Below are 9,694 nucleotides of genomic sequence, written 5' to 3' on the forward strand. Positions count from 1 at the left end.
TTTAAAAGGATGCTTGCCCAGAGATTTCTCTCTCCTTCAGTAAGGACCCACTGGATTTGTGGCTGCTGGGCTTTGGAGCACCAGGAGTTACTTCTAATCTGGATATCTACAGAGCTTCTAGACTGAGACCATTCATAGTAGCCTTGTGAGTATAAAATGTGCAGCAAAACCATCATGCTCACTTTTACTCTTAAAAATACTTTAAATTTACCCGGCAGCATGCTTGGGTCTTTTCTAAACAAACAAATAACTGTCTTAGTGATTTTACAGAAAATCAATATAAAGTGTCTTCAATTTGTAAGATATGGTTTGTGTTCCCTTGCTATTTGATTCTTTTTATGTGACTGTTTTCTGTATTGTTAGGTTTTTCTTAAGTGTGAAAAGATACATTTCCATAGTTTCATGCAATGATGGAACCCATAGAATACCTAAAATGTTCACTAGAATGTGGGCATGTAGTAGTGGTTATAATGTACACCAACATGAATGTTAAAAACGTTGAATTACTTTGAAAATTCTCGTTGCAAAGGTCTTATTTGCTGTGTCTTCAAAATTTGCAGTTTGCAGACTAGATTTGAAAGCCGTTGAAAATAGATTTAATCGGCTGGGCATGATGGCTCATATTTGCAGCCTAGCACTTTGAGAGGCCAAGGCAGGCAGATCGCTTGAAGTCTAGAGTTAGACACCAGCCTGGCCAACATGGTGAAACCCGGTCTCTGCTAAAAATACAAAAAAATTATCCTGGCGTGGTGGTGGGTGCCTGTAATACCAGCTACTCGGGAGGCTGCAGCAGGAGAATTGCTTGAACCTGGGAGGCGGAGGTTGCAGTAAGCTGAGATCGCGCCACTGCTCTCCAGCCTGGGGGACAGAGTGAGACTGCATCTCAACAACAGCAACAAAAAAAAGAAAGAAAGAAAATAGATCAATAGATCTAACCAACTGGCAAGGGCTCCCAAGAAGCTGCAACTTCCAAGTCACTAAGGGGAAAGGTGAATTAGTGGCCATGCTTCCATTAACTGCATTTCTGGATTTTCTACTGTAGAGTGGAAAACCTAATACATATCTCCACTTTTTTTGTTATTTTAGAAAATAATTAATTGTTGATTAATTCTGGTTAATTATAGTTGAAATATTGGCTATTTCCGAATGTGAAAGTGTTCTCTCTAATCATCTGAATTGACTATGGGAAAAAACTTTCCTAATTAAAAATAATAGATATTATTTACATTTAATGTATTGAAAGGAAGAGTTTCGATATTAAAGTTAAAAGGACAAATTTAATGATTGATAATTTTAGGAGTTGACAGTCCACTCTGATTTATCCATCTTAGATAAAAGCTACTTTATTTATAATTGTCTGAGCAAACTTCACAGGTGAGTTTGGAGGCAGGGAGTATAGGATAATACCAGAGATACCAAGTGTCTTTCATATATTATCATAATGGAATCATTGAGAGGGATAGAATGACAGAGACAGGATGACGTTCAGAATGTGCTTCTTTGTTAATTAGCTTATATAAGTGACTCAGAAATCATCCTAGCTTTTACCCTCCGCCCAGGCTTTAAGCTTGTCTAAGTAACTGGAAATGACTGAGAGCACGGCTTGCTTAACAAAAATGCCATGAGGACTGTCGTCTCATTTTCTCATTTGCATCATGGTTGTTCATACCCATAAGTTTCATACCCGTGGATTCAACTAATCTCAGATAAAAAATATTTACAGGGAGAAAAAAGCAGCTGTACTGAGCATGTACTTTTTGTTTGTTTGTTTGTTTGTTTTTTTGAGACAGAGTCTCACTCTATTACCCATGCTGGAGTGCAGTGGTGCAATCTCAGCTCACTGCAACCTCCGCCTCCTGGTTTCAAGCTATTCTCCTGCCTCAGCCTCCTGAATAGCTGGGACTACAGGCATGCGCCACCACGCCCTGCTAATTTTTTGTATTTTCAGTAGAAACTGGGTTTCACCGTGTTAGCCAGGATGGTCTCGATCTCCTGACCTCGTGATCCGCCCGCCTCGGCCTCCCGAAGTGCTGGGATTACAGGCATGAATGACCACGCCCTGCCAAACATGTATGTATTTTTAATCTTCTTGCTGTTCCTAAACAGTATGGCATTGCAAGTATTTACACAGCATTTACATTGTATTAGGCATTCAAAGTAATCTAGACATAAAGTATTCAGGAGGATAGGTTTAGGTTACATGCAAATCCCACACCATTTACTAAGAAGATACTTGAACATCTTCAGATCTTGGTATCTCAGGGAGTCCTGGACCGAATCTTCAATGGCTATTGAGGGAAAACTTTATAAATCCAGCATGTTTGCATTTACTATATCTCAGTTTGTACTGGAGCTAACTTATTAGACATATTGGACAGAGCTCAAGTAGATAAGGAAAATTGTCCACTGGCCTTTTTTTCCTTTTCATCAGGGCAAATAAAAATAAGAGAAAGAAATTCTCACTTTTTTTTATTTTAATTTTCAGAAAGATGGATTCAGATGCCCTGTGAGTCTTCCAGAATGAGCTCATCTGCTGCATTTGCATGAACTACTTCATAGACCCGGTCGCCATTGACTGTGGGCACAGCTTTTGCAGGCCCTGCCTCTGCCTCTGCTCAGAAGAAGGCAGAGCACCAATGCACTGCCCTATGTGCAGAAAAATCTCAGAGAAGCCCAACTTCAACACCAATGTGGCACTCAAAAAGCTGGCTTCCCTAGCCAGACAGACCAGACCTCAGAACATCAACAACTCAGACAATATCTGTGTGCTCCATGAGGAGACTAAGGAGCTCTTCTGTGAGGCTGACAAGAGATTGATCTGTGGGCCCTGCTCTGAGTCACCAGAGCACGCGGCTCACAGCCACAGCCCAATAGGATGGGCTGCTGAGGAATGCAGGGTACGTGATGCCTCTAAGGCAGTTTGAATTATACAGAATCCCAAATAAGAATGATGAGGGCCTATGATAATGATGGTGATGAGAATGCAGATGGTGGATGTGGTGATTATTCCATGTCAATCATAACACACAAATGTGTCCTTTCAATGTTGCTGACTAATTTGGCACTCTAATCATAGCTGTGTTGAGACTTCACTAAAGGAGGTTTCCTTAGAAAAATTGTTCAAACGTGTACAATGGAGCTGTGGAGCTGGTGGCCAGCACCAAGAACACTTTTCAAAGAAGTCAGGTTATATAAAAGCCAGTTTCTCAGAAAATTGATAATATTATCCAAAAGGTCCCTTAAAACTCTCTATTATGTTTCTATCACTTTTCACATCCAAGTTATTAGAACCAAATGGGTTTAACTTGGAAAAATCTGACCACTCCACTCTAACTTAATTTATGTTTCTTTCAATTACAGCCTTTCTTTATTGATAAGAGTATGAAATCTACTCTACTGTCTTCATTATTGCTAAGCTTCTTGCTTCTTTTGCAGGAGAAACTTATAAACGAAATGGACTATTTATGGAAAATCATTCAAGAGACATGAAACAATCTAAATCAGGAAACTAGAACATTTCATTCGTTAAAGGTAAGATGAAAATGTTTTCTTTGTTTTTACACGAATAAACACAATGTTAGCTTATACTTTTTAGCTAAATTCAAACTACCAGTTGAAAGATAGTGATTTCATCCCAAGAAAATATAGTGATTTCAATTGATATAATAGGAGTTGCAAACAGAGAAGCCCACACAAGCTAGATAAATTAATTCTAGTATATTGGATAAACGGCATGATGTGTATTCTAGTTGAAATTTGAAGGTTGGCATAAACCTTTTCAGACACTGCAGATGAGACAACCTTTCACTAAGATTGCGTGTGAGGAAGATGAAAGAAATAGAATAGTATATAGAGTAAAAATATGGTAAAAGTAAAAAAATTCTGCATAATATGGTGTATGGCTAAATGTTTTTTAACATGTAGGTGAATCAGACATGGAAAAATCCTAAAAGAGAGATTAATAGAGGAAACAATTGACTCAGTAACAACTGTGAAGAAGTGTCACAGTGACAGAAACCAGGAGTCTTTATATAGGTTTGATTTAAAAAGGGAGAGAAATAGGAACATTGAAAAAGATGGACAGAAGAAGATAGCCAATATTCAAGACTCCTTGCAAGAGTGAGGCAGAAAGTTTATAAGTTTCTTGATTACACCCAGCATATAATTATTTGAAGTTTTCTATTGAGAGTGAGAACATGTAATCCTTTTAACCAAACATCTCTGCAGGACTATGTGTCATTAAGGAAGAGGATAATCACTATTCATTATCAAAAGATGCATGTATTTCTCCATGAGGAGGAGCAACAGCATCTGCAGGCACTGGAAAGAGAAGCAAAAGAGCTTTTCCAACTACTACAAGACAGTCAAGTGAGAATGACCCAACATTTAGAAGGGATGAAAGACATGTACAGAGAGCTGTGGGAGGCATGCCACATGCCTGACGTGGAGCTGCTCCAGGTGAGGAGGGAAGGTCCACCCTCAGAGACAGGAAGCCTTTGCTGGACAATGCTGCCAGGACATGCAAATTTCACCAGCATATGTCACTGCTCTAAGCTAAGTGGCACATGCTGTCTGACTTCCACCATTACATTTCTCCATTCACTTATTACTGCACACTTTGGTAATGTTTGGGAAATTTTTGCCATTTTAGCAGATAATATGTAACAAAGTTCTCTTCAATATAATTTGGATTACTATCCACACAGAGAGATCATTTAACATCATTAGAACTCTAGGCCAGGGGAAGGTTAGTAATTCTCCATTTATATGCCCTAGTTCCTCCTCACTCTGATGTCCCACACAGCAGTGATTTGCTGAAGACATTGAGGGGTTTCCCCTTGCCTGGGCAAGGTTTGTCAAAGCTGCTCATCAATGTCCATGTGCTCTGTTTCTCATATGGTTCTCTGTTTTGTTTTAATAGTTGTCATGTGTGGTCAGACCTTTCCTTGGAAATAAGATTAGGAAATTAATGACACTGGAAACCTAGATATCTTTGCTTTACTCCACCATCTCTTGCTGAGCTCCTTTCTTCTTAATGCCCACTGATGAAGCTTTTCATTGTTTAGTTGAGGTTCTGTTATCAATGTAGCCTTCAATGATTCCTTAGCAGGAAATAAAAAGATACACATTATTAAAACACTAAAACAGAAAGAAACAAGAGGATGAGAAAAGATGCAGAAGGAAAAATCTCTCATAATTAACATTATCTTTCATTTTTTTGCAGGATGTGAGAAATGTATCAGCAAGGTGAGTTTACACTAAAAAAACGCTATTTCTGAAAAATTTGTTCTGTTGTGAAAGAAGGGGATGTATACATTTTGAGTACTAACATCGTTGTCAGTGGCTAATTCCAATTTTGTTTCAAAAGAGGGCCTGAGGTCTTCTTCTCTTTGGTCTGGAAAGTTTTCACCTCAAAATTTGTATGAATTAAAATATACATAAAAACAATTTGCCATTCGGAAGTTTGTTCTTCCCAATCCATCCATCCTGACTGGCCATACCCCACAGATCTTAATACAAAATTACTCTGAGGAATCATAGAGGTGTCTTCTACTCTAGAAGGGTGGGAGGTTAAAAAAAAAAATGACAGAGGGAGGAGAGAGATTCCCTAAGGATGGGCTGAGGAGGGATGTTTTGTTCCTAAAAGCGTCAATGACCCGGGTCTGCTCCATCACCATACACCCAGTTCTAGGAAAGACCTCAGGAAAATGGTTGCCTCGGGACCCTCAGTGGCAGGGTTCTCAGGCTGGAATTAGACTCCTTTGTTTTGCACGGAAGATTAAAGCCTTTTGTCTCAGTGAACATTCTCTGTTAGACACTGACTAGCATTAGTGACAACTGCAGGCTGAGGTCCCAGAAGTTTTTGCCTGAGTTTTCTGCTCTCTGAAATATTTCCAGGATTTCTGCATACCCTCAAGTGGTGTGATGGGCAGAGGGAGGCAATGACTTTTAATGACTTTAGAAGTTGTATAATGTCTGAGAATAACATATCTGGGGAAATTGGGTTTTTATGGAAGTAAAGTTTAGAAAAAGTAACATCCTTATGGCCCCTAGAGTGTGGAATAAAATGTACACCCAGTTAATCAAAACTGGCAGAATTCTGAGGAAACATCTTACATGAAAATATGATATCTTCGTATGACTATGTGATTAGCTCTGGGCCTGGAAATATAACTGAGGCCATTTTCTTTGCAGGACTGATTTGGCACAGATGCAAAAGCCCCAGCCAGTGAACCCAGAGCTCACTTCATGGCGCATAACTGGAGTCCTAGACATGCTCAACAACTTCAGAGGCAAGAGCCAGCTGCTTGGCAGTCCGGCCTCAAATTACTTCCTTATTGGGTCCCTTGGTTGAGGCTTTTCCCGTTTAAGTTTTATTAGGTTTGACATGTAGGTAATACATAGTTTTCCAAAACATGTGCATCTTCTCTACCTGCATAGTAATATTACAATGATCAAAGCTCAATTTCCTGACTTACAGTTTGATGAAAATGTAAAGCAAGATACATACTTTATCTGCAGAATAAGAGGACGAAGAATATTCAGATCATGTAGTTATGAAGACACTAGTTCTCATGGTGGCATCAGTATTTCGTGTTTGTTCGATTTAATTCAATTTTGAAGGCTTAGATTTGGCATAATGGTTTTTAATTTTTTCTATTCTTTGTGCATTTACATGCATTCTACAAGCACCCTTTATTATTTACAAAATCAGAACATTTTGATCAACAAAGAAAATGACTAAAATATCCATAACCAGGACAATTCTAATGCCATCAGAAACACCTTGTAACAAGTGAAAGGTGAGGGATCTGTGAACGTGGCTTAACCATGTTAGGCCCATTCTAGAGAGCAGGTCTAAGTAGCAGAGGGCAGGAACCCAGAGTGGATTGAATCAGGAGATAAACAGATAATGTAAAGCCAGAGTATTTTTTTTAAGAAACTTATAAATTTTACATGTGTTAATTTCTACCAAATTTTTGATGTTTGAGACTATAACAGGCATAACTTACATTCCAATAAATACTCACATCACAGCAAATTGATGTCTACCTGTTGATGATCTTAAAGACAAATAATACAAGAAGAGTTTTCTATTGAAGAAAAAAAACCATTTTGCATATGTCCTGAAACAAACTATGCAGATGTAGACATTAAATCATTATTTCCCCAGTGACATGGTCACATTTTTTCTCTATTATTTAAGGAATGATACATAATTGTATATGCTGTAGAGGTGTAATAACATTTCATCTTCATGGATGCATGGGGCTGAACTCTCTTGGCTTCCTTTTTTCTGTATTTTCTAGGAAGAAGAGCAAATGAAGTAAATAATTGGGCCACAGAGCCTCTGTCCCTCATAACACTCACTAATATAATATTTTTTCCTTGTCAGTGGATAATGCTCTGAGCACGGAAATGACTCCTTGCTATATAAGCCTTTCTGAGGATGTGAGACATGTGATATTTGGAGATGACCATCTCAGTGCACCCATGGATCTCCAGGGAGTGGAGAGCTTTGCTGTGTGGGGAGCGCAAGCATTCACCTCCGGCAAGCATTACTGGGAAGTGGATGTGACCCACTCCTCCAATTGGATTCTGGGAGTCTGTCGAGATTCCAGGACAGCAGATACCAGTATCGTTTTTGATTCTGATGAAACATTTTTTTCAATTTCCTCAAAGAGGAGCAATCACTATAGTCTCTCCACCAACTCTCCACCTTTAATTCAGTATGTGCAAAGGCCTCAGGGTCGGGTTGGGGTGTTTCTGGATTATGATAATGGATCTGTGAGTTTTTTTGATGTTTCTAAAGGTTCTCTTATCTATGATTTTCCTCCTTCCTCCTTCTCTTCCCCTCTGAGGCCTTTCTTTTGCTTTGGTTGTACATGAAAATTTGGTTTCATGATGATTTGTTGTGACCTCCCATATATGAGGCAAATAGCGTCCTAAGACCCTATGTGTGAGAGCCTGTGAGCTCATTGTAACTTCATGGAATGTAATTACTTTACGGTTATAAATGGGATAACCACCTTGAATGTGTACATTTGTTAATTAAGTTATTTTAATTAATAAATTATTGTGGAATCTTTACTAGAACATCAATAATGGTTTTTTTTTTGTACTAGTTTTTTTGAGATTCAGTCACTTACTGTGAAAGTCATGTTCTAATATATTTAATTCAGAGATTGTTAGTGTGTCACACTTGTGCAGGCATCAGAGCTCTCTACTGCCTGTGGACTTCTATCACTTCCAGAAGAATCCCAATACACATTAACACTTATTCTCCATTCACCTTCCCCCATTCCTTGACAGCACTTAATCTACTTTTTATGTTTTTGCATTCAGGTGAATAAAATCATACAATGTAAGCTCTTTTTTTTAATCTGATTTCTTTTTCAGAGAGTATGTTTTCAGTTTGTACACACTGTAAATCATTTGTCTTAGTTGTATATTTGAACCAGGCTGGGGTAGAATAATGAAGTGGTGGATATCTTATCTGACAGAGAATAAAAAGAGTGCTTATTTTCTTTCTAAGTCTAAACAAGTTAAGTTGACCTCACAGACTGTATTATTTCTCAGAATCCTAGTTATTAATCACATTTCAGCTCATACAACAGTTTTTCAGTGCTGGGTTGCTCTGCTATTACATCTTCTCTGAATATATTATATCAGATTAAAATATTCAGAAAACTCTTATACTTGTTACTACCAGATTGAAAATTCCAAGGGGGCAATGGCAGTATTTGCCTTCTTTGCTAATATATTACAATTATTCAATGCAATTTTTAGAATAGATTACACAGTAAATAAGATGAGTAAATGGATAAGTAGAGGAGTTAATATGTATAAATATTCTAACATTAAGTAACTTTTCCAAAATATAAGTAACGAAATAGGATAGAACATACTAATGAATATCTATCAAAAGATAAGAAATGAATTGATTTTCAGATTCATATCAAAGATAACACTATTATGTTAGGATTTAAAATAATTGTAGCATAATTTTTACAAGGTTGATTTCAATTGTCTTAGGTTTTTTAATATAAACTGTCGAAAGAGGAAGGTTCCTATATAAGATGATGGGAACAGGAAGAGGACTTATAATAACGGAGGCTGTCCTTATTTAAACTGACATATAAATTTAATTACTTGCTAAGAGTAAAGTGGTATAAACCTTCTTATGCAGTAGAAATAACAAACTTTGTTTACATTTTAAATAACAATCCAGATGATAGAGAATGGAAAATTCTATAACAGAATGTAATAGCTACGTCTCCTAGCACACCGGCTTATGTGCTCTAACAAAGACCACGAATTTGAAACGATTCAGAAGGTGCATTTCTCTCACATGTTTGTACCAATATAGGAGTTGGTCAAGAAGAAGACTGACATCTTCAATGGGTGAATTTCACCTCTGTGTGCAGGAAACTTCCATTTATTGCCATGTCCCATGCAGCAGGAAAGCTGGAAGAAAAGTAGGAGGGACAAGAGTATTTGGCTTTAAGGAAATCACCTGGTGTTTCTCACAATGCATTTATTCCCGTCCTATAGGTTCAAAATTAGGCAGGTGGGACACCAAGTTGTAATGTATCTGGGAATGCTGTTTACACTCTAAACCATATTTATTCTTATCATTTGATTCAGAAAACAAATTCAATGACTGGCACAACTGAAAATAACCCAAGAGATT

General features: G+C 37.8%; 1 pseudogene; it reads left to right on the plus strand.

Annotated features, from left to right (window-relative positions):
* The first annotated feature begins 2,489 nt into the window (after positions 1 to 2,489).
* Positions 2,490 to 7,890, plus strand: LOC129048989 (tripartite motif-containing protein 64-like; annotated as a pseudogene).
* Positions 7,891 to 9,694: the final 1,804 nt, after the last annotated feature.

The sequence above is a fragment of the Pongo abelii genome, chromosome 9 (genome assembly GCF_028885655.2).
Source record: "Pongo abelii isolate AG06213 chromosome 9, NHGRI_mPonAbe1-v2.0_pri, whole genome shotgun sequence".
Lineage (NCBI taxonomy): Eukaryota > Metazoa > Chordata > Mammalia > Primates > Hominidae > Pongo > Pongo abelii.